Source organism: Trachypithecus francoisi, unplaced genomic scaffold, assembly GCF_009764315.1.
Source record: "Trachypithecus francoisi isolate TF-2019V2 unplaced genomic scaffold, Tfra_2.0 Lachesis_group6, whole genome shotgun sequence".
NCBI lineage: Eukaryota > Metazoa > Chordata > Mammalia > Primates > Cercopithecidae > Trachypithecus > Trachypithecus francoisi.
In genome coordinates, this window is record NW_022681471.1 from 81,533,405 (window position 1) to 81,559,291 (window position 25,887).

At 43.3% G+C, this 25,887-nt stretch overlaps 1 pseudogene across 1 annotated transcript; it reads left to right on the plus strand.

Moving 5' to 3' along the window:
* The first annotated feature begins 20,150 nt into the window (after nt 1–20,150).
* LOC117077666 lies at nt 20,151–25,531 on the plus strand (annotated as a pseudogene). Its single transcript, XR_004434830.1, has one exon. The product of XR_004434830.1 is annotated as a zinc finger X-linked protein ZXDB-like (transcript).
* Nucleotides 25,532–25,887: the final 356 nt, after the last annotated feature.

A 25,887-nucleotide genomic window follows, 5' to 3' on the forward strand; every position in this document is an offset into this window, starting at 1 on the left:
GTTCTTCCATTGTTTGTGTCCTCTTTGATTTCACTGAGCAGTGGTTTGTAGTTCTCCTTGAAGAGGTCCTTTACATCCCTTGTAAGCTGGATTCCTAGGTATTTTATTCTCTTTGAAGCAATTGTGAATGGAAGTTCATTCCTGATTTGGCTCTCTGTGTCTGTTACTGGTGTATAAGAATGCTTGTGATTTTTGCACATTAATTTTGTATCCTGAGACTTTGCTGAAGTTGCTTATCAGCTTAAGGAGATTTTGGGCTGAGACGATGGGGTTTTCTAAATATACAATCATGTCATCTGCAAACAGGGACAATTTGATTCTTCTTTTCCTAACTGGATACCCTTGATTTCTTTCTCTTGCCTGATTGCCCTAGCCAGAACTTCCAACACTATGTTGAATAGGAGTGGTGAGAGAGGGCATCCCTGTCTTGTGCCAGTTTTCAAAGGGAATTTTTCCAGTTTTTGCCCATTCAGTATGATATTAGCTGTGGGTTTGTCATAAATAGCTCTTATTATTTTGAGGTACGTTCCTCAATACCAAATTTATTGAGCGTTTTTAGCATAAAGGGCTGTTGAATTTTGTCAAAAGCCTTTTCTGCATCTATTGAGAATCATGTGGTTCTTGTCTTTGGTTCTGTTTATATGCTGGATTACGTTTATTGATTTGCGAATGTTGAACCAGCCTTGCATCCCAGGGATGAAGCCCACTTGATCATGGTGGATAAGCTTTTTGATGTGCTGCTGAATCCGGTTTGCCAGTATTTTATTGAGGATTTTTGCATCGATGTTCATCAGGGATATTGGTCTAAAATTCTCTTTTTTTGTTGTGTCTCTGCCAGGCTTTGGTATCAGGATGATGTTGGCCTCATAAAAAGAGTTAGGGAGGATTCCCTCTTTTTCTATGATTGAAAGTTTCAGAAGGAATGGTACCAGCTCCTCCTTGTACCTCTGGTAGAATTCAGCTGTGAATCCATCTGGTCCTGGACTTTTTTGGTGGGTAGGCTATTAATTGTTGCCTCAATTTCAGAGCCTGCTATTGGTCTATTCAGGGATTCAACTTCTTCCTGGTTTAGTCTTGGGAGAGTGTAAGTGTCCAGGAAATTATCCATTTCTTCTAGATTTTCTAGTTGATTTGCGTAGAGGCATTTATAGTATTCTCTGATGGTTGTTTGTATTTCTGTGGGGTCGGTGGTGATATCCCCTTTATCATTTTTTATTGCGTCTATTTGATTTTCTCTCTTTTTCTTTATTAGTCTAGCTAGCGGTCTGTCAATTTTGTTGATCTTTTCAAAAAACCAACTCCTGGATTTCATGATTTTTTGGAGGTTTTTTGTGTCTCTATCTCCTTCAGTTCTGCTCTGATCTTAGTTATTCTTGCCTTCTGCTAGCTTTTGAATGTGTTTGCTCTTGCCTCTCTAGTTCTTTTAATTGTGATGTTAGAGTGTCAATTTTAGATCTCTCCTGCTTTCTCTTGTGGGCATTTAGTGCTATAAATTTCCCTACACACTGCTTTAAATGTGTCCCAGAGATTCTGGTATGTTGTATCTTTGTTCTCATTGGTTTCAAAGAACATCTTTATTTCTGCTTTCATTTCGTTATGTACCCAGTAGTCATTCAGGAGCAGGTTGTTCAGTTTCCATGTAGTTGAGCGGTTTTGATTGAGTTTCTTAGTCCTGAGTTCTAGTTTGATTGCACTGTGGTCTGAGAGACAGTTTGTTATAATTTCTGTTCTTGTACATTTGCTGAGGAGTGCTTTACTTCCAATTATGTGGTCAATTTTGGAATAAGTGCGATGTGGTGCTGAGAAGAATGTATATTCTGTTGATTTGGGGTGGAGAGTTCTATAGATGTCTATTAGGTCTGCTTGGTGCAGAGATGAGTTCAATTCCTGGATATCTTGTTAACTTTCTGTCTCGTTGATCTGTCTAATGTTGACAGTGGAGTGTTGAAGTCTCCCATTATTATTGTATGGGAGTCTAAGTCTCTTTGTAGGTCTCTAAGGACTTGCTTTATGAATCTGGGTGCTCCTGTATTGGGTGCATATATATTTAGGAGAGTTAGCTCTTCCTGTTGAATTGATCCCTTTACCATTATGTAATGGCCTTCTTTGTCTCTTTTGATCTTTGATGGTTTAAAGTCTGTTTTATCAGAGACTAGGATTGCAACCCCTGCTTTTTTTTGTTCTCCATTTGCTTGGTAGATCTTCCTCCATCCCTTTATTTGAGCCTATGTATGTCTCTGCATGTGAGATGGGTCTCCTGAATACAGCAGACTGATGGGTCTTGACTCTTTATCCAGTTTGCCAGTCTGTGTCTTTTAATTGGAGCATTTAGTCCATTGACATTTAAGGTTAATATTGTTATGTGTGAACTTGATCCTGTCATTATGATATTAACTGGTTATTTTGCTCGTTAGTTGATGCAGTTTCTTCCTAGCCTCGATGGTCTTTACATTTTGGCATGTTTTTGCAATGGCTGGTACAGGTTGTTCCTTTCCATGTTTAGGGCTTCCTTCAGGGTCTCTTGTAAGGCAGGCCTGGTGGTGACAAAATCTCTAAGCATTTGCTTATCTGTAAAGGATTTTATTTCTCCTTCACTGATGAAGCTTAGTTTGGCTGGATATGAAATTCTCGGTTGAAAATTCTTTTCTTTAAGAACGTTGAATATTGGGCCCCACTCTCTTCTGGCTTGTAGAGTTTCTGCCGAGAGGTCTGCTGTTATTCTGATGGCTTCCCTTGTGGGTAACCCGACCTTTCTCTCTGGCTGCCCTTAAGATTTTTTCCTTCATTTCAACTTTGGTGAATCTGGCAATTATGTGTCTTGGAGTTGCTCTTCTGGAGGAGTATCTTGTGGCGTTCTCTGTATTCCTGAATTTGAATGTTGGCCTGCCCTACTAGGTTGGGGAAGTTCTCCTGGATGATATCCTGAAGAGTGTTTTCCAACTTGGTTCCATTTTCCCCCTCACTTTCAGGCACCCCAATCAGACGTAGATTGGTCTTTTTACATAATCCCATACTTCTTGCAGGCTTTGTTCATTTCTTTTCTTCTTTTTCTTTTGGTTTCTCTTCTCGCTTCATTTCATTCATTTGATCCTCAATCGCTGATACTCTTTCTTCCAGTTGATCGAGTCGGTTACTGAAGCTTGTGCATTTGTCACGTATTCTCGTGTCATGGTTCATCTCTGTCATTTCGTTTATGATCTTCTCTGCATTAATTAGTCTAGCTGTCAATTCTTCCACTTTTTTTTCAAGATTTTTAGTTTCTTTGCGCTGGGTACGTAATTCCTCCTTTAGCTCTGAGAGGTTGATGGACTGAAGCCTTCTTCTCTCATCTCGTCAAAGTCATTCTCTGACCAGCTTTGATCCGTTGCTGGCGATGGGCTGCGCTCCTTTGCAGGGGGAGATGCGCTATTTTTTTGAATTTCCAGCTTTTCTGCCCTGCTTCTTCCCCATCTTTGTGGTTTATCTGTCTCTGGACTTTGATGATGGTGACGTACTGATGGGGTTTTGGTATAGGTGTCCTTCCTGTTGATAGTTTTCTGTCTGACAGTCAGAAGGACTGCTGTTGGTCTGTTAGAGATTGCTTGAGGTCCACTCCAGACCCTGTTTGCCTGGGTATCAGCAGCAGAGGTTGCCGAAGATAGAATATTGCTGAACAGCGAGTGTACCTGTCTGATTCTTTCTTTGGAAGTTCCTCTCAGGGGTGACGCCACCCTGTGAGGTGGGGGTGTCAGACTGCCCCTAGTGGGGGATGTCTCCCGCTAGGCTACTCAGGGGTCAGGGACCCCTGAGCAGGCAGTCTGTCCGTTCTCAGATCTCAACCTCCGCGTTAGGAGATCCACGGCTCTCCCCAAAGCTGTCAGACAGAGTCGTTCGGGTCTGCAGCGGCCCGCTCTTTCCCTAATGGACTGCAGCTGTGCGCTGTCCGCAGAGGTAGAGTCTACAGAGACAGGCAGGCTCCTTGAGCTGCTGTGAGCTCCACCCAGTTCGAGCTTCCCAGCGGCTTTGTTTACCTACTTAAGCCTCAGCAATGGCGGCGCCCCTCCCCCAGCCTCGCTGCTGCCTTGCGGATAGATCGCGGCAGACGGCTGTGTTAGCAGTGAGGGAGGCTCCGTGGGCGTGGACCTCCCGGCCAGGTGTGGGATATATTCTCCTGGTGTGCCTGTTTCCTTAAAGCGCAGTATTGGTGGGGAGTTACCCGATTTTCCAGGTGTTGTGTTCTCAGTTCCCCTGGCTAGGAAAAGGGATTTCCTTCCCCTTGCGCTTCCAGGTGAGGCGATGCCTCGCCCTGCTTCAGCTCACGCTGGTCAGGCTGCAGCAGCTGACCAGCACGATTGTCCGGCACTCCCTAGAGAGATGACCCCAGTACCTCAGTTGAAAATGCAGAAATCACCGGTCTTCTGTGTTGCTCCGCTGGGAGTTGGAGACTGGAGCTGTTCCTATTCGGCCATCTTGCTTTGATATCTATTGTGAAACTTCTTTAATGACACAGTACACTCTTATTTAACGTCAATTAAATACTTGTCTGTGAGATCATCTATATGTTTAAAATATCAGTAGTTCTTTTTTTTTTTATTATAACTTTAAGTTCTAGGGTACATGTGCATAACGTGCAGGTTTGTTACAATGATACTATGACAGTGGTGTGTGCACCATAATTCGTCAGGCATCCATCAATTCATCATTTATATCATGTATAACTCCCCAATGCAATCCTCCCTCTCCCCCTCCCCATGATAGGCCCCAGTGTGTGATTCCCTTCCCGAGTCCAAGTGATCTCATTGTTCAGTTCCCACCTATGAGTGAGAACATGCGGTGTTTGGTTTTCTGTCTTGTGATAGTTTGCTAAGAATGATGGTTTCCAGCTGCATCCATGTCCCTACAAAGGACGCAACTCATCCTTTTTGATGGCTGCATAGTATTCCATGGTGTATATGTGCCACATTTTCTTAATCCAGTCTGTCACAGATGGACATTTGGGTGATTCCAAGTCTTTGCTATTGTGAATAGTGCCGCAATAAACATACGTGTGCATGTGTCTTTGTAGTAGAGTAATTTATAATCCTTTGGGTATATACCTAGTAGGGGATGGCTGGGTCATATGGTACATTTAGTTCTAGATCCTTGAGGAATTGCCATACTGTTTTCCATAATGGTTGAACTAGTTTACAATCCCACCAACAGTGTAAAAGTGTCCTATATCTCCACATCCTCCAACACCTGTTGTTTCTGACTTTTAATGATTGCCATTCTAACTGGTGTGAGATGGTATCTCATTGTGGTTTTGATTTGCATTTCTCTGATGGCGAGTGATGATGAGCATTTTTTCATGTGTCTGTTGGCTGTATGAATGTCTTCTTTTGAGAAATGTCTGTTCATATCCTTCGCCCACTTTTGATGGGGTTGTTTGTTTTTTTCTTGTAAATTTGTTTGAGTTCTTTGTAGATTCTGGATATTAGCCCTTTGTCAGATGAGTAGGTTGCAAAAATTTTCTCCCATTCTGTAGGTTGCCTGTTCACTCTGATGGTAGTTTCTTTTGCTGTGCAAAAGCTCTTTAGTTTAATTAGATCCCATTTGTCAATTTTGGCTTTTGTGCCATTGCTTTTGGTGTTTTAGACATGAAGTCCTTGCCCATGCCTATGTCCTGAATGGTACTACCTAGATTTCTTCTAGGGTTTTTATGGTATTAGGTCTAACATTTAAGTCTCTAATCCATCTTGAATTAATTTTCGTATAAGGGGTAAGGAAAGGATCCAGTTTCAGCTTTCTACTTATGCTAGCCAATTTTCCCAGCACCATTTATTAAATAGGGAATCCTTCCCCATTTCTTGTTTCTCTCAGGTTTGTCAAAGATCAGATGGCTGTAGTGTGTGGTATTATTTCTGAGGACTCTGTTCTGTTCCATTGGTCTATATCTCTGTTGGTACCAGTACCATGCTGTTTTGGTTACTGTAGCCTTGTAGTATAGTTTGAAGTCAGGTAGTGAGACGCCTCCAGCTTTGTCCTTTTGACTTAGGATTGTCTTGGCAATGCGGGCTCTTTTTTGGTCCATATGAACTTTAAAGCCGTTTTTTCCAATTCTGTGAAGAAAGTCATTGGTAGCTTGATGGGGATGGCATTGAATCTATAAATAACCTTGGGCAGTATGGCCATTTTCACGATATTGATTCTTCCTATCCATGAGCATGGTATGTTCTTCCATTTGTTTGTGTCCTCTTTGATTTCATGAGCAGTGTTTGTAGTTCTCCTTGAAGAGGTCCTTACATCCCTTGTAAGCTGGATTCCTAGGTATTTTATTCTCTTTGAAGCAATTGTGAATGGAAGTGATTCCTGATTTGGCTCTCTGCTTGTCTGTTACTGGTGTATAGAATGCTTGTGATTTTTGCACATAATTTTGTATCCTGAGACTTTGCTGAAGTTGCTTATCAGCTTAAGGAGATTTTGGGCTGAGACGATGGGGTTTTCTAAATATACAATCATGTCATCTGCAAACAGGGACAATTTGACTTCTTCTTTTCCTAACTGGATACCCTTGATTCCTTCTCTTGCCTGATTGCCCTAGCCAGAACTTCCAACACTATGTTGAATAGGAGTGGTGAGAGAGGGCATCCCTGTCTTGTGCCAGTTTTCAAAGGGAATTTTTCAGTTTTTGCCCATTCAGTATGATATTAGCTGTGGGTTTGTCATAAATAGCTCTTATTATTTTGAGGTACGTTCCATCAATACCGAATTTATTGAGCGTTTTTAGCATAAAGGGCTGTTAAATTTTGTCAAAAGCCTTTTCTGCATCTATTGAGATAATCATGTGGTTCTTGTCTTTGGTTCTGTTTATATGCTGGATTACGTTTATTGATTGCGAATGTTGAACCAGCCTTGCATCCCAGGGATGAAGCCCACTTGATCATGGTGGATAAGTTTTTGATGTGCTGCTGAATCCGGTTGCCAGTATTTTATTGAGGATTTTTGCATCGATGTTCATTCAGGGATATTGGTCTAAAATTCTCTTTTTTTGTTGTGTCTCTGCCAGGCTTTGGTATCAGGATGATGTTGGACTAAAATGAGTTAGGGAGGATTCCCTCTTTTCTATTGATTGGAATAGTTTCAGAAGGAATGGTACCAGCTCCTCCTTGTACCTCTGGTAGAATTCAGCTGTGAATCCATCTGGTCCTGGCCTTTTTTTGCTGGGTAGGCTATTAATTGTTGTCTCAATTTCAGAGCCTGCTATTGGTCTATTTAGGGATTCAACTTCTTCCTGGTTTAGTCTTGGGATTGTGTATGTGTCCAGGAAATTATCCATTTCTTCTAGATGTTCTAGTTGATTTGCGTAGAGGCGTTTATAGTATTCTCTGATGGTTGTTTGTATTTCTGTGGGGTCAGTGGTGATATCCCCTTTATCATTTTTTATTGTGTCTATTTGATTCCTCTCTCTTTCTTCTTTATTAGTCTTGCTAGCGGTCTGTCAATTTTGTTGATCTTTTCAAAAACCACTCCTGGATTCATTGATTTTTGGATGGGGGATTTTGTGTCTCTATCTCCTTCAGTTCTGCTCTGATCTTAGTTATTTCTTGCCTTCTGCTAGCTTTTGAATGTGTTTGCTCTTGCCTCTCTACTTCTTTTAATTGTGATGTTAGAGTGTCAATTTTAGATCTCTCTGCTTTCTCTTGTGGGCATTTAGTGCTATAAATTTCCCTCTACACACTGCTTTAAATGTGCCCAGAGATTCTGGTATGTTGTATCTTTGTTCTCATTGGTTTCAAAGAACATCTTTATTTCTGCCTTCATTTCGTTATGTACCCATTACTCATTCAGGAGCAGGTTATTCAGTTTCCATGTAGTTGAGCGGTTTTGATTGAGTTTCTTAGTAATGAGTTCTAGTTGATTGCACTGTGGTCAGAGAGACAGTTTGTTATAATTTCTGTTCTTTGACATTTGCTGAGGAGTGCTTTACTTCCAATTATGTGGTCAATTTTGGAATAAGTGCGATGTGGTGCTGAGAAGAATGATATTCTGTTGATTTTGAGTGGAGAGTTCTCTAGATGTCTATTAGGTCTGCTTGGTGCAGAGATGAGTTCAATTCCTTGATATCCTTGTTAACTTTCTGTCTCGTTGATCTGTCTAATGTTGACAGTGGAGTGTTGAAGTCTCCCATTATTATTGTATGGGAGTCTAAGTCTCTTCGTAGGTCTCTAAGGACTTGCTTTATGAATCTGGGTGCTCCTGTATTGGATGCATAATATTTAGGAGAGTTAGCTCTTCCTGTTGAATTGATCCCTTTACCATTATGTAATGGCCTTCTTTGTCTCTTTTGATCTTTGATGGTTAAAGTCTGTTTTATCAGAGACTAGGATTGCAACCCCTGCTTCTTTTGTTCTCCATTTGCTTGGTAGATCTTCTCCATCCCTTTATTTTGAGCCTATGTATGTCTCTGCATGTGAGAGGGGTCTCCTGAATACAGCAGACTGATGGGTCTTGACTCTTTATCCAGTTTGCCAGTCTGTGTGTCTTTTAATTGGAGCATTTATTTCATTGACAATTAACGTTAATATTGTTATGTGTGAACTTGATCCTGTCATTATGATATTAATGGTTATTTGCTGTTAGTTGATGCAGTTTCTTCCTAGCCTCGATGGTCTTTACATGTTGGCATGTTTTTGCAATGGGCTGGTTCCGGTTGAATATTGGCCCCCACTCTCTTCTGGCTTGTAGAGTTTCTGCCGAGAGATCTGCTGTAGTCTGATGGGCTTCCCTTTGTGGGTAACCCGACCTTTCTCTCTGGCTGCCCTTCAGATTTTTTCCTTCATTTCAACTTTGGTGAATCTGGCAATTATGTGTCTTGGAGTTGCTCTTCTGGAGGAGTATCTTTGTGGCGTTCACTGTATTCCTGAATTTGAATGTTGGCCTGCCTACTAGGGTGGGGAAGTTCTCCTGGATGATATCTGAAGAGGTTTTCCAACTTGGTTCCATTTTCCCCCTCACTTTCAGGCACCCCAATCAGACGTAGATTTGGTCTTTTTACATAATCCCATACTTCTTGCAGGCTTTGTTCATTTCTTTTTCTCTTTTTCTTTTGGTTTCTCTCTCGCTTCATTTCATTCATTTGATCCTCAATCGCTGATACTCTTTTCTTCCAGTTGATCGAGTCGGTTACTGAAGCTTGTGCATTTGTCACGTATTTCTCGTGTCATGGTTTTCATCTCTGTCATTTCGTTTATGACCTTCTCTGCATTAATTAGTCTAGCTGTCAATTCTTCCACTCTTTTTTCAAGATTTTTAGTTCTTTGCGCTGGGTACGTAATCCTCCTTTAGCTCTGAGAAGTTGATGGACTTAACTCTTCTTCTCTCATCTCGTCAAAGTCATTCTCTGACCAGCTTTGATCCGTTGCTGGCGATGGCTGCGCTCCTTTGCAGGGGGAGATGCGCTCTTATTTTTTGAATTTCCAGCTTTTCTGCCCTGCTTCTTCCCCATCTTTGTGGTTTTTCTGTCTCTGGTCTTTGTGATGGTGACGTACTGATGGGGTTTTGGTATAGGTGTCTTCCTGTTTAATAGTTTTCCGTCTGACAGTCAGAAGGACTGTCTGTTGGTCTGTTGGAGATTGCTTGAGGTCCACTCCAGACCCTGTTTGCCTGGGTAGCAGCAGCAGAGGTTGCCGAAGATAGAATATTGCTGAACAGCAAGTGTACCTGTCTGATTCTTCCTTTGGAAGTTTCCTCTCAGGGGTGACTCCACCCTGTGAAGTGTGGGGTGTCAGACTGCCCCTAGTGGGGGATGTCTCCAGCTAGGCTACTCAGGGGTCAGGGACCCACCTGAGCAGGCAGTCTGTCCGTTCTCAGATCTCAACCTCCGCGTTGGGAGATCCACGGCTCTCCCCAAAGCTGTCAGACAGAGTAGTTCGCGTCTGCACCGGCCCCCGCTGCTTCCCCTATTGGACTTCAGCTGTGGCTCTCCCCAGATGTGGAGTCTACAGAGACAGGCAGGCTTCCTTGAGCTGCTGTGAGCTCCACCCAGTTCGAGCTTCCCAGTGGCTTTGTTTACCTACTTAAGCCTCAGCAATGGCGGGCGCCCCTCCCCCAGCCTCGCTGCTGCTTTGTGGATAGATCGCCGCAGACGGCTGTTTTAGCAGTGAGGGAGGCTCCGTGGGCGTGGGACCCTCCCAGCTAGGTGTGGGATATATTCTCCTGGTGTGCCTGTTTCCTTAAAGTGCAGTATTGGGGTGGGAGTTACCCGATTTTCCAGGTGTTGTGTGTCTCAGTTCCCCTGGCTAGGAAAACGGATTTCCTTCCCCCTTGCGCTTCCAGGTGAGGCGATGCCTCGCCCTGCTTCAGCTCTCGCTGGTCAGGCTGCAGCAGCTGACCAGCACCGATTGTCGGCACTCCCTAGTGAGATGACCCCAGTACCTCAGTTGAAAATGCAGAAATCACCGGTCTTCTGTGTCGCTCGCGCTGGGAGTTGGAGCTGGAGCTGTTCCTATTTGGCCATGTTGCTCCCACCGGGCTGTTTTTGACCTGGGTACTTAAGGAGAGGAACTGGGGCTCAGGTAAGAGAGAGGATGAGACTCCTCTTCCGAGCAAGAACTGACCCTTCCTTCTTGGCTCTCCCTTTTTTCTTTTCCATTTTTATTACTTTCTGGGTGGCTATAGACACAGCAAAGGGTAAACTATCCCAGTCCCTAGCATGGTGACACTGTGCTGCTTTTTCTTCTGGAGAGCACCTATTCTCCTCTCCAGGGACCTCTTGTCCAAACTGTCTCTCCCAGGAGTTTGGGCTCTTAAATATCCCTGGGTGGCATCCTGGTGATATATTGCTGCCAGCAAGGTCAGCACATACTTCATGGTTAGGATTGCCTGTTCGACCTGACAGCAACCTCCTGTAGAGTTCCGGGAGGAGTAGGGATATAAACTTTTTTGCCTTTAGTCACTTTAAGTAACACTCTAGCTAGCTCAGCCCAAAGGTTGAGATATTAATATCCCTCTGGAGAGGGGATAGCATGATGACAACTGCAACATCATAATTGAGTGTAACAACAGTAGAGGCATGCTACCTGCTTTCAAAGGTCCTCTCCACCAGCTGCCCTTAGGAGACCAACCTTGGCCTGATGTCTCTGCCTTATTGGCTCATTTACTTGCCTAGCTGTCTCTGGGGAGGAGGACATCCTCACGTCTCAGACTACCCCAAATCCTCAACCCAGCCACAGGGAGCACTTCCCACCATAGTCTGTTATGCAGTCCAGGGTGACTCACCCTTGTTCCAGAGGCATGCACACCCTCTCTTTTTCTATTCAGGTGCACAGGTGCACAATGTCCAATGTCAACTGAGGGGCGGACCCAGGTAAGTGGGCTGATCTCCTTCCCCAGGACCTTGGCATCTCAGACCTCAAAAGTCAGTTCTAATGTTGTGGGTTCACTCAACTATTGGTGCTACCTCCAGGCCAGGTCAATGAGGTATACAAGGAGACTGCAAAAACTATATTGTTGCAGTACAGCAATGAGCGATGCTGTGCAAAACTGCTACAGAGGCATTCTAAATGTAGCGTCTGAGCACTTAAGGCTGCCTAGGACTGATTTTTCAATTGATTGTCCTACTGACTGGGTAGACCCTCTAACAGTTTCTTGTTCACGAAAATCCCATCCTCCTCACCACTTGCAGTGAGTTCCAAGATTTCTGGGCTGATCAATGAAGAAGACATGACCACGAGATGGCAGTAGTGCCCAAGAACCGTTTTTGTTTGTTTGTTTGTTTGTTTGTTTGTTTGTTTTTGTGAGAAGGAGTCTCACTCTGTTGCCCAAGCTGGAATGCAGTGGCATGACCTCCACTCCCTGCAACCTCCGCCTCCCGAGTTCAAGTGATTCTCCAGCCTCAGCTTCCCATGTAGCTGGGATTACAGGTGCCCGCCACAATGCCTGGCTAATTTTTGTATTTTTGGTAGAGATGAGGTTTCACCCTGTTGGCCAGGCTAGTCTCCAACACCTGACCTCAGGTGATCCACCGCCTCAGCCTCCCAAAGTGCTGGGATTACAGGTGTGAGCCACCAGGCCCTGTCAAGAAGCTTTTTATTTCGGCAGTGCTTTGACAGGTTGCCAGAGAGGGGAAGTCTCTCACATCAGACCTTCCAGAGGCAGCAGCAGAGGGCCCCTGCCCCGAAGGGGAAGAGGGCAAGGCAACTCCTGGGGTAGAGGAGAATAGGAGAGGGCCTTATGTGCCTGGGTGATATGATTCAGTAGCAGGAGTGAGAGTCTCTGGGTCAGAGAGCTCTGAAGGCAAGCAGTAGCATGGGGTCTTTTATAGTCCCTGTGTTTGCCTTAACCGGGCTAGCAGATGTCGGTGCAGTTTTGTGGGGCATGCAAGGCAGGCAAGCCCTAAGTGGCTACACATGTGCTTACTTGAGGTCTATTTAAAGCAATTGTATGTGCAAAAAATTCGAGTTTGGCATTGGCAGGATTTCAACCTGCTGTGAGGAAGTATAATGACAATATAGAGGCCAATATATGGAGATCATCTTTAACCCACTGATATAATAACATGCCAGTTAGTCAGCCACTCTGATTAATCTGACTGGTGTGGTCTGAGATCAAATCTGTTCAATCTGTAGTATCAACAGGACTCTAAGCAGCAAGGTGAGATCAATCTGCAACATTAACCCGAACTTAAGGTGTTGAGGGCACACATACAATACTACTGCTCCTGAGTTTTTATCTAAAAGAAATGAAAGCATAGGTCCACATAAAGACTTGTATGTGAATGTTTCAAGCAGCTCCATTTGTACTAGTGAAAAACTGGAAGCAATCCAAATTACCATACAATGAAATAGTATGCTATGACAAATACTAATGAACTATTGATAGAAATAACAACATGGGTGAAGCTGAAAATAACTATGCTGATTGCAAGAAGACAAAAAAGAGTATACAGTGTATAATTCTATTTATATAAATTCTATAAAGCACAAACTAACCTATAGTGAGAGCAAGCAGATCAGTGGTTGCCTAGGGACACGGATGGGGATGGGTAGGGAGGGAAGCAGCAGAAAGGGGCATGCGAAAGCCTTTGAAAGTGATGAAAATGATTGTCATTTTGAATGTGGTAAGGGCTTATGATTATTGGTAAGGAGTTATGCTTATAAAATATAAATAATTTGTGTTTTATAAATTATATAAATTACATATAATTTCATTTAGTTTTAAATGTAAGGAATGGCAACATGTCTTGGGTCAAAGAACCCTCAAAACAACACCTTAAGTACTGCAAAGTCTTTGACGATGTATTTGCCAGTTAACTTATCTTTAAACATCAATAATAAGTAAAAATTGTCAAGACTTACTTGTTTCTATTTGCTTATTTTAGTGTGCTGTTGTTTTTTCACATTCTGGGTCATATTTTCAAAGTATTGTTCCACATTTTGTAAATGTATATATTTTCTTTCCAATATTAGTAAAGAGCATCTCAACCAAGGTCCTGCTTTCTACTTTGATGGTATAGGAGCATGTTTGACTCAGATATGAACCACTTGTGGGCAGAGTTATGGGTGCGAAATCTGGTATTTAAGGAACACTCTGGATTAGTTTCCCACTGGTGAGAAAATAAAAAAGCGATGAGCACTTTTTCCAAATACCATGTGATGAATCAAGTACTCAAACATGCTAACTGGGTTTAGACTATTCTATTACCAAAATAGTCCAATCAATTCCTATGGACAGTTTGTAAACTGTCATTCCCAATGCCTCCTCATCCTTCAAGTTCCCACGCAAAGGTCTCATAGCTTGTCAGACCTTTCGGGGAAGCACTTTTTTTTTTTTTTTAAATTAAAAGTTAAGTCATGTGCAGGGCAGAGTGAGGCAAAATGTAGCCAGTGGTCAGGACCTAAAGACCTGTCCTCCACCTGGGTCTTGAGAGTTTGAGAGAAGCTCAGGAAGAAAAGCCAACAATCTCAGTCCACTGGGCTTTGAGGCAGGGGTTTTGCATCTGTACATGAGGGATAAATGATGTGAAAACCATTAACTATGCTGCTGATCCAGCTGCAGGGAAAAGCTTTTCCTCTGATCACGGTGATTATCTGGCTGGTGGACCTCATTTTGCACCAGGTCCTGATCCCTGAGCTGAGCCTGAGTCCACAGTTCACCTGATGGAGAACTCAGAGTCAAAGCCCAGGCCCAAGTCAGGCTGTCTGACTGCTGCTTGAGGGCCTAGGGAGAATACTCCTGGAGTCAGGAGGGTGGAGGTGAGGATGACAGTGAAATGGCCAGAAGGTGAAGATACATGTGAATATTCTATCTTCATTAGGTCACATGGATGAAAGGTAATAGAAAGGCAGCACATACATTTTCGAGAAGTTAAAGCTGATAGTCAGAACACAAAGATGGTTGATTGTTCCACAGACATGGAAGGCAGGGGCTCAAGACCTGTAAAATCCCCCACTGAGCAGATAACTGAGACAGTACTTCCCAGTGATGCACTCTGCTGGCAGACAGTGTGAAATTTTCCTGGAGAAGGCTCAGGCCATCAGTCCCTGGTCCATCTTCCGGCCCCACAGAGATGCTGATCAGAACACCTTCCACAGGGAGAGCGTTGCTCAAGTGATTCCCTTTTTAGAAATTCTTCTAAGCCAGTCAGAAGATGACAAGCTTGCAGATGGAAGGGAATCAGAACCTGGGCAATGTCTTAGAGTGGCTGACCTATCACTGTGTGTGGTTCAGAGTGTTTTCACTAAGACAAAACAGTGGGAGAAGGAAAATTCCTGCACCCATACAAACTTTGAGGGAATACTGGAGCTTAATGTAACAGAGACTGGTCATGCTAGGAAATTTTATTACATTTTCTGGAGGGGTCGCAGGGCTTTGTGTTTGGGCTGCTTTCCGTGGTGCAGTCAAGCTCGCCAAAAGTGTGACAGAATCACGGAATTACCCTTGGCAGAAATGCGGAATTACTCCTAACCCCTACCCTCATCCTCCACCTGGACCAGAGAGAGAAACAACTACTTGAGTTTTCAGAAACTACCAAACCTTGGCTCTAGCTCGGCATCCTTGGCCAGAGCATGGAAGATTGGGGTGAGGGACATGGTGAACAAAAACTGCATCCTTGAGCTGCTTGCACTTCCTCTTTCCCCCTTTTTCTCTTGTGTGTGGGGTCAGAGGTTACCAGGCAGGGGTCACTAAGGCTGTCAGTGGGAGGATGCGACCCCTGGTGGGTTCCTCCCAGTCAGCTCAACATGGGAGGCTCCCAATTCCCCTTTCTCCTGCAAGGAAAGACACCACAGCTGTGTCACCCTCCTTCAGAGACTGCAGATTGGAGGACTGTTTTTCCACAAAACCTAGTTCTAAGCCATTTCTAGCAAGTGAGAGTGACTGGAAGCCTAGGGGTGACAGCTGCCCAGGGGACAGGCTTAAATAGCGACTCCTCCTAGTAGTGAACGAATTCAAATTTCACACAAGAAGGGCAAAACCATGGGCTATTTTCTCCCATGAATTTTTGCCTATTTTGGGGCCCTAATCAAATTGAGAAAAGCGTGACTAAAACACTCAAACTGAAAATATAGTTAGAGATATACACTTTGTGAGACTAACTTGGGAATCTACTGCCCTGCTTCTGCAAGGATAGGGCTCTATAAGGCATGACTTGAAATGAAATCCCAGCATATTTTATCTGTTTAACTCTGGTGCAGGGGAACAGAGCAGCATTTAAGGTATAAACTAAATTAGTCTGTTCCTGAAGAGAACATTTGCTACTCACATTTATGGTGGAAGAAGCAATCTCACAACACAACAAAGGTCTCCTTGTGAGTGGAGCAGGCCAATCCTAGGTAGGGCCAGACTACAGGGCTTATAGGCTCTATGCTCTAAGCTACTGATGCCCCTTTGTGCCAGAGGCTGGGTTTTGCAGCAAACTCAGCTCAGGCCTGGGAACACTGGGCCCACCAAGAATCCTAAATAGTCAACTAAAACCCCTGAAATAGCCAGGCCTGTTCCTTTAAACATTAGTATTATTTGTATACCTTTAGGAGGTACAAGTCCAGTTTTGTCACATGGATATATTAGCCAGTGGTGAAGTCTAGGCTTACCAGAGCAACAACAGGGTGGTGAATAATCTCCCTTGTGCAATCAACACCTATAACCTTGGCAGGTAGGGTGCCTACTATTCATACTGACTACAGAGAGCGTGGACTCCTCTAACCTGATAAAGTATATGAAGCCAGTTATCAATTTATTACCTCTCAGCTCCAAATTCACCATTCAATATATATTCTTTGATAATAGAGGGATACTTTAAGCATCTCTCCTTTAAAGTAACATCAAAGAGCACGATATTACACTTACTTAATAGAGGGCTCTGGAGGGACAGACATTGAAAAAGGAAGTGGTACTTCTATGATTTCTGGTTCTCAGAGTTGTGGAAGTGAGGACATTCAGGATGCTATGCCCCAGGCCTGGGCCCAGAACAACTGTCCCTCAGCAATCCTGCAGTCCTGGTGTGCCCTGATGATCAGCTTCTTGTGGCCCTCTTGATAGGGACATGCTGTTCTCCATGTCATCTGCCCATTGCTTCTCTCTGCTCACTTGCTCCACAGCCACAGACACACATACACACACACACACTCACACGCACACAGATGACCAGGTTCATGTAGTCCTGTCAATACTGCAGCCCTCTCAACACTGAGACCCCACCCGAATCCTGTGCAAGGGGCATTGTTTACCCCATGCCTCCAACTGAGCCAGGCCCCCTAACCCCTACTTCACACCCAGTTACTAGCCAACAGCTATTGCTTGTCCACACTACCATGCTCCAAAGGGTGCCTTCTTGCTTCCTCTGTGACCGTAGACCAGTTCTAGCTCTGCAGCCCAGCTCAGTTACTGGCAAACCAGTGGAACTTCTCTGCCATCCAGTGGGTTCTTCTCCAATTAGGCATGAAATCCAGCCTTGGGGAGAAGCTTTCATTCTAAGTTTGTCTTTCCTTGGATACTCTCCTCCAGTCCCAGAAAACCCCATATAGAGTTGTCTTGTAACTATATAAGATATTTTATCATAGTTTAATGATTCTTTATATTAAACGTTCTCCTTCTAGATCACTGTGTGTTTCTATCTCCTGATAGAATCCATATTGCTACAGAACACATGTCTACAGCAAGCATCATTCTTAACGGAGAATCACTGAAAGCATTCTCTTTAAGAGCTGCATCAAGTAAAGATGTCCACTATCACCATTTCTATGCAATAGTTTACTGGGGGTGGGGGTGGGGTCCCAGACAGTGCAGTAGGGAAAGACAAAGGAATAAGATATTTGGAAAGGAAAAAGAAAGACTGGCACTATTTTCAGATGATATGACAGTATATATAAAATTCTACAAAGTATTGCAGACAAATTATTAGAATTGATAGAAGAGATTATATGCTTGTAGGATAAAATCTTAAAAAACAAAAGCCAATTGCATCTTATTTAGAGCTATACATTTAGACAATAAAAATTTCAAACATACGATTTGCAAGATATGAAATGCCTAGGATAAAAAACTTGCCTCATGGGAAAAATATAAGATATTATTTGGGCACATTAAAGGTGATCTTATTAAAAGAAGAGATTGACCATAACCATGAATGGAACATTCAAGATTGAGAAGTCAAATCTAAAATATCAGCATAATCCGAATTAGAACCCCAAACTAGCTGTTAGTTGAAGTTTGTATGATTAGTTTATAATTTAAATGGAATTGAAATGGACCAAAAGTAGCCAAGACACTTGAAGAACAAGGTAGAATTGACTTGCCTAATCCAAATATCAGAACTGACTATGGATCTGTAGTAATTAAGACAGTGTGGTATTTCAAATGGATAAGTGCTTAATAGAGAGTATAGGAACTAACCCACATATGTGTAGATACTTGATTTATGGCACTGTAAATCAATTAGCAAAAGGCAGACTTTTCAATAACTGGTTTACTGAGAAAACTGGATATTCACTTACATACATACAAACATATATAAATGGAACTCTACATAACACAATACACAAACATCAATTGCAGGCAGATTAAGAACTGACTATGAAGGGCAATAGCATACATATTTTAGAAGAAAATATAGAGAATGCTTTCATGTCCCAGGGTTCCTTAAAACAGAAAATATTTCTTAAAACAAAGAAGCACTAACCATCAGGAAAAGAATGATGAAGTTGACTATATTATAATTAATAGCTTCTGTTCACAAAACAGAGGACAAACAAGTGAAAATACAAACAGAGCAAGGGAGTGTTTTGGTCACAGGTATGAACGAGTATTTAAAATATTTAACAGACTGATGAACAATAGAATAGAAACATGGGTTAAAAGAGGTAAATTTGAATAGATCTTCCTCGAAATAGAAACTCTAAAAGGCTCATTATCACGAAAATGTGCTAAAGCTTAATAGTAATTTGGGTATTACCCACCAGTAGACCGGCAAAATTTAAATTCTGGCAGTACTTTGTGTAGGTGAAGATGTGGATCAGGAAGGACACTCTGTGCTGCTGATGGGATTGACAACTGTCCCAATCACTACAGAGAACAATTTGGCATCATCTAGTAAAGCTCAGGATATCCATTCCCTATGGCCCTGTGATTCTATTCTTGGATATATACCCTAGAGAGATTTTTACACATGTGTCCAATTAGAAATGTGCAAGAATGTTCATAATAATCATTGAAAAGTAGAAGCAATCCTAATCTCCATCTGCTGAGAATGGAGTAGTATAATCATACCATAATCACTTTGCTATAAGCATATGCTGGAATGACAGTCGATGGAGACAAAGTATCTACTTACTTATAGCTATTATGAACAACATGGAAGAGTCTCTCAAGTATAATACACAGTGAAAGAAGGAAGCTATAAAAGGAAAGATGCTGTATGATTCCATTTATACAATTTTGTATCAACTCTATTGTTTAGGGATGCGTACAAAAGTCATAAAGCTATAAAGGAAAGCGGTGAAATGATTATTACAAAGTTAGAGCAATAACTATATCCATATAGGAGAGTGTGGGTTGTCATTGGGAGGAGTACAGCGGCTGTATTCTGGAAGGCTGGCAGTGGTCTATTGCTTGACCTTGGTCCTGGCTAAATAGGTGTTTGCTTTTGTAAAATAATCTAAACCATACAGATAAGTTTTATGCACTCTTCAAATTTCAGATTTGAAAAATTCTTCCTCTAGAAAAGGTAATAGAAAGAAAAGCATGTGGAGTAGAAATTTTGATGAGGTTCAAATAGTTATGGATGAAAAACTTGATCCTCCAGTCAAGAGATCAAGTGTCCACTGTCATTAAAAGAGGGCGAGAGAGCTGGGAGTATTTAAACAACAGGTTACACCTCCCCACCCCCACCACCAATCTATTCATCACTCTAAGCCTTCTCATCTCAGATATTTCACCCTATATTTGTGTCAATTCCAAACTCATTCGTGACAGACAAATTGGAGGATTGTCGTCATCATTAATAAGGTCATTAGGCACCACAGGCCCAGCAAAACTGGGCCACCACACTTAAATGCTAGCAGGTACACCAGGTTGATTGGACAAGATCGTCTGTGCCTTTTACTTGACAGAATCCATTGCAGTGACTGAGGGTTTAACCTAAACACATTTAACTCAGACTCCTGCCCAGAGACCTCCATGTGCTGGAGAGGGCAGAGCAAACTGAGGAATGAATGCCCTCATTGTGCTGTGAGAGTGGACAGGAAATTTATCACGGTACAACCGATGGTGGAAGGGCAAAGAGTTGGTTTAGGTTGTACACTGTATAGGGAGAAGCCAGGAGAAGGTTGGGTTTTTTTTTCAGATTTCAATATAAATTGTTTCATCCTCCAGACTTTGCATTTCTAGGCTGAACACTGCTAATCTGTTTTGTCCGCATCTCTCACTCATTCTAATCTCTGTATCAGCAAGACAAAAATTGAACTATGGGGCAAATTGTACCGAAGACTTTGCTCAAGACAATTGTGAGTATGGAAGTTGTCCCGCGGGGAGGTGGGAGGGGGAAGGACACTTTCAGCAGAAATGCCAGCACTATGGTGGTTTACTGCTGACACAGAGACAGTTTATTCTCTCAGGAATTGTCTTTCATCCATCAATCCAGGCAGGCAGCCAGCCGGTAAACAAATTTTAACACACAAAAAGTACGAAGCAACATGTCTAACACTGGGAGGGGCTGGGGTGTGTTTATTTGGGTATATACAATGAGTCACGGATTAAAATTGCTTTTAGCGAATAGATGCCTAGGTGTTCCACAGCATTACTGAACAAGCTGTCGTCATTTCCCCATCACCTCAGAAGACCTCCTTAATTACTTACGTATATTAACTGTAGAACGTATTTATGCATACCAGGCTCTACCTCTGGGCTTTCTATTCTGTTCCGGAGACCCAGTACCAGAATATTTAAATCACTGTGGCGTTAAATACGTTTTAATATCTGATAGGGCCAGTTTCCCCGCATTGCACATTTTTTTTCCCCCTTTTAGGAACGTATTCAGACCCGCGGCAGGGGGCGGGGTCGCGCCTCCTCCTCGGCTCTGGCTCCAGCCGAGCCTCTGGGACACAGAGATGGAAATCCCAAAGCTGCTCCCGGCTCGCGGGACACTACAGGGCGGCGGAGGCGGCGGTATTCCCGTGGGTGGCGGCCGGGTCCACCGAGGCCCTGACCCGCCGGCTGACCAGGTCTCCACGCGCCGCCTCCTGCTGTTCCGGGATCTCCAAGATGGCGGGCCCGGGCGGCGGCGCGAGGAGGCCCGCACGGCATCACGGGGCCCTGGCCCAAGCCTGTTGGCGCCGAGGCCTGATCAACCTAGCGGCGACGGCGGCGACGACTTCCTCCTGGTGCTGCTTGACCCGGTGGGTTGCGACGTGGACACCGTGGGCTCGGGTCAGGCCGCAGGGCCTGTGTTGAGGGAAGAGGCCGAGGCAGGCCGGGGGCTCCAGGGGGACGACAGCGGCGCGAACCCCGCGGGCTGCTCTACACTGGGCCCCCACTGCCTGTCCGCGATTCCCACTCAGGCCCCGATCTCTGCCCCCAGCCCCGCCGCGGCCTTCACCGGTACAGTCACTATCCACAACCAGGACCTGCTGTTGCGCTTTGAAAACAGCGTCCTCACCCTGACCACGCCCCCATCAGACGCCTGGAAGCCAGGGGCAGCTCCTGCCCAGCAGCCCCCGAGGTGTCTGATCGCCCCCCAAGCCGGGTTCCCGCATGCCGCGCAGCCGGGTGACTGCCCAGAGCTGCCGCCAGACCTCCTGCTAGCCCAGCCGGCCGAACCTGCGCCAGCTCCGGCGCCCCAGGAGGAGGCGGAGGGCCTGGCCGCCGCCCTGGGCCCCCGGGGACAGCTGGGCTCTGCCCCAGGCGTGGTGCTGTACCTGTGCCCGGAGGCGCTGTGTGGGCAAACCTTCCCCAAGAAGCACCAGCTGAAGGTGCACCTGCTGACGCACAGCAGCAGCCAGGGCCAGAGGCCCTTCAAATGCCCCCTGGGTGACTGTGGCTGGACCTTCACCACCTCTTACAAGCTCAAGAGGCACCTGCAGTCTCATGACAAACTGCGGCCCTTTGCTGCCCGGCGGAGGGCTGTGGCAAGAGCTTCACCACAGTGTACAACCTCAAGGCGCACATGAAGGGCCATGAGCAGGAGAACTCATTCAAATGCGAGGTGTGCAAGGAGAGCTTCCCCACGCAGGCCAAACTCAGCGCCCACCAGCGCAGTCACTTTGAACCGAGAGGGCTTACCAGTGCGCGTTTTCTGGCTGCAAGAAGACATTTATCACAGTGAGTGCTCTGTTTTCCCATAACCGCGCCCATTTCAGGGAACAGGAACTGTTTTCCTGCTCTTTTCCTGGCTGCAGCAAGCAATATGACAAGGCTTGTAGGCTGAAAATTCACCTGCGGAGTCACCGGTGAGAGACCTTTCTTTGTGACTTTGATGGCTGTGGCTGGAACTTCACCAGCATGTCCAAACTCTTAAGGCACAAAAGGAAGCACGACGATGACCGGAGGTTCATGTGCCCTGTGGAAGGCTGTGGGAAATCTTTCACGAGGGCTGAACATCTGAAAGGCCACAGCATAACCCACTTGGGCACAAAGCCTTTCGTGTGTCCTGTGGAAGGCTGCTGTGCCAGGTCTCTGCTCGCAGTAGCCTCTACATTCACTCCAAGAAACACCTGCAGGATGTGGACACTTGGAAAAGCCGTTGCCCGATCTCCACTGTAATAAACTCTTCACATCCAAGCACAGCATGAAGAGCACATGACCAAAAGGCACAGGTGGGCCAGGATCTCTTAGCACAGCTAGAAGCAGCAAATTCTCTTACACCCAGCAGTGAACTTACCAGCCAGGGACAGGATGATCTCAGAGATGCAGAGATAGTGTCTCTGTTTTCTGATGTACCAGACAGTACTTCTGCTGCAGTGTTGGACACAGCATTGGTGAACTCTGGAATCTTGACTATTGATGTGGCTTCTGTGAGCTCGACTCTGGCAGGACACCTCCCTGCTAATAGTAATTCCGTAGGGCAGGCTGTGGACCCTGCGGCGTTGAAGGCCACCAGCGACCCTCCTCAAACTCTGGATACCTCTCTCTTTTTTGGAACGGCAGCCACTGGTTTTCAGCAGAGCCCCTTAGATATGGATGAGGTCTCAAGTGTAAGTGTGGGGCCATTGGGATCTCTGGGCTCTTTGGCCATGAAAAACTCCAGTGCAGAGCCTCAGGCTTTAACACCCAGCAGTAAGCTAACAGTGGACACAGATGCTCTGACTCTTCCAGCACCCTTTGTGAAAACAGTGTCTCAGAACTACTGACACCAACCAAAGCGGAGTGGAACGTGCATCCTTACTCTGACTTCTTTGGACAGGAGGGAGAAACCAGTTTGGATTCCCCAGTGCAGCAAGAAACCATGGTTCTCAGAAAGAAACAGATCTTATCACTGTGACTGGCAGCTCATTTTTGGTATGAACCAACTCTATTCATTCCTTGCCATGTGGCTTACTTTTATTGCAGTCAGTTTTGAGGATGTTCTGGACTAAAATGTTTAAGTGCAGTCATTTCTCTTTGGTTTGCAAAAAGAGCACAGCCCTGGACTACAAGTTTGCAGATCTAAATGCTGATCTTGAGTCTGGAACTGACAAGTTGTGTGACCCTGAGCAAGTCACTTAACCTATCTGAGCCTTAATTTCCTTATTTATGAATTGTGGTGGTTTGAACTCATTGCTCATAAGGTCTTTTCATTTTTGTGTGTGTGTGTGTGTGTGATTTTGTGCTTTTTCTTGAAAAATTTTGGCGTTTTGCAATTATTAATCATTGTTTGTACTTGTAATGAAAAGCGGTTTGAGCCCTGTAGCACTAAATAATGAAAGATTGAGGAACTGGTGTTTTACATTCAAAATTTAATGGAAATTTTACACAGTACAAAAATCTAATGATAGAGCTCCAAAAAAAAAAAAAAAAAGAAAGAGCTAAAAATAGGGGTTGGTTCTTCTTAGCTGTTTATCATTCTAACCTTTTTCTTATGACGAAGGTATGTTTTTGTTGTGGAAAATACAAGGGCTTTTGTTATCACTCAGACCCAAGGTGAAATGTTTGTGGTTTTGAATAAGTTGGCCTTTAATAAGTTAGTCTCTCTTAGCCTCAGTTTTCTATCTGTAAAATGGTCATAGCAATGTGAACATATGTGTTACATCCTAGACTTATTTTTTCTATCCCAGTAGGTTGTATTGAAAGGAAAATGTTATATATGTTTCAGCATGTTTTGGTGAATCTTCATTCCCTTTCCTGCCCCTTGTTTTCCCTCCTCAAAGGGGAGAAATTAGCACAAATTAATATCAGGATTATGCAGGAAATAAACATTTGTGAAGGTTAAGAAAGAGAAAAAGAAAGTTATTTCTTCAACAGATTAAGAAGGATTTTTCTCCACACTGTTCTTTTGTGGCATTGGCCACATGTCCATTAGATCAATTTCATAGTATCTTTGGTCTGCATTCAAAGCGAGCTGATGCAATAAGTATTCAGCCTATTCTTCCAAGACAATCTGGACATAGACCAGAGGGAGATTTTTCTCCCCTCTGTGCCCTGGAGAGCTCATTGCTGGCTCACTCTTAGAGTTGAAATAAGAGAGTTTTGTCTGCATTTTACATAGATACCATCTATCTTACATGAGTATAGCATTTTACAGTTTAGCACTTTCACAACTATTATATTTGATCCTCACAATCCTGTGAGGTAATATGGCAAAGTCAGAACTACAATTCATATTAAAATTTACCTAGCTCAGATTACAAATATATTTCACTTAGTAACTATTAATTGTGTGTGTAGCTCAAAACAAAGAGGAAATATTTCCCATTCTGCCATTTGACTCTTGAGTTTCACGACTATTTTGTTTATAACTGTTTGCTACCTCCCACCTTAATTGATTTCTCTTACATTCTTTGTACTCCACCCTATTTCCTTGTAGGTATACACCAGTCCTTGCCATGAATCTCTTTTATTTATGTTTGAATTAGACAGGTCTCTTTCATGGTCACCATCTCTCAACCATTCTTCTTATGGCCCATTTTTCAGTCACAGTATTGCTGCAAGTATGTGTGTACATTGAGAAGTTATTTTCTTGATTTAGATGGCAATGTGTTTATACATGAATCAGATAATAATGGAGATATTTTATATAAGGCGTTAGTGAGAAGTAGTTCTACTTTTCCTTTTCTACAATGTGGTCATGGTAGCAAACACTATTGGTTGCTTTCACCATTGTAACCACTACTGTTACATGTGGGTACTTGGGGATAACAATTATTATGGCACTTTAACAGTACACTTTAATATTTACCACCTTGATATACATCTTTACTGTCTTTACAATTTTTAAGTTGGTTGTACTTATTCAATGAAAAAGAAAAAATATACATACATTTGTAATTCAAAGAAATATAATTTTGTGTCTAACCATTTAACAGTTCTCCCTTAGTATTTTAGAAAGATTTTAAGCCCATTTTAGGAATGTGTTGTCATTAGTTAAGTCCTTTTAAATAGATTATTTTTATTTTCCTATAGAAAGTGCAGAGGCCTGAGGTGAACACAAGGGTCATAGGCATCCATTAAGATATATAACCATATAGATATTTTAAAACTCTGTCATATTGTTTCCTTAATCCCTTAGACCTATTTCTTCCCATGAAAACTACCATAAGCTATCTTTAGTTATGGTCTATAGAATTTTCAAAGGACAGATTTTTTTTTTTTAAGATAAAAATCTTATGATTGTCCGTGAGCTCACATGGTTTCTTTTGTTCAATTTTTTCAAAAGATTTCTCTTTCAATGCTGTTGTCCCAGCGTGATAGTTGACATGGCATGTAATTACAGACAGAAGTGTGACTGTAAATATATTCGTGTTTCTATTAGTGTTGGCATAAGCTTACCTTTTTGTTTAAACAGTGGGACAGGATTTAATTTTATCTCGTTTGCCTTTTGTTCATCTTCAGTCCTTGATTTATTAACATTTTGCCAATTGAAAACACAATAAAAAATGCCTTGCAAGAAGGTTTGATTCTGGGGGATCCTGATGAGCATATTATCATTAGTTTAAATATGTTAATCTTGACATTTTTACCAGTTATCTCATTATAGTGTTACATAATTTAAAGCCTTGAATAGTAAAAGTGAAACTTGTTAGAATACGAAGATCATCTTTCTCTGTGGATTAAATGCTTCATATTCCCATCCAGGAAAAATAAGATAAGACATTAGTATAACAGGGTATTTTTGACTGTTCCTTGATTCCACATAAAGCAATGATTAATTCCCTGATGGAAATATTCATAATCCCTTGGTAATTATTGGTGTCAAACAGATCCACTTGATAACTTCATGATGATAAAAACTAAATTAAATGCAAC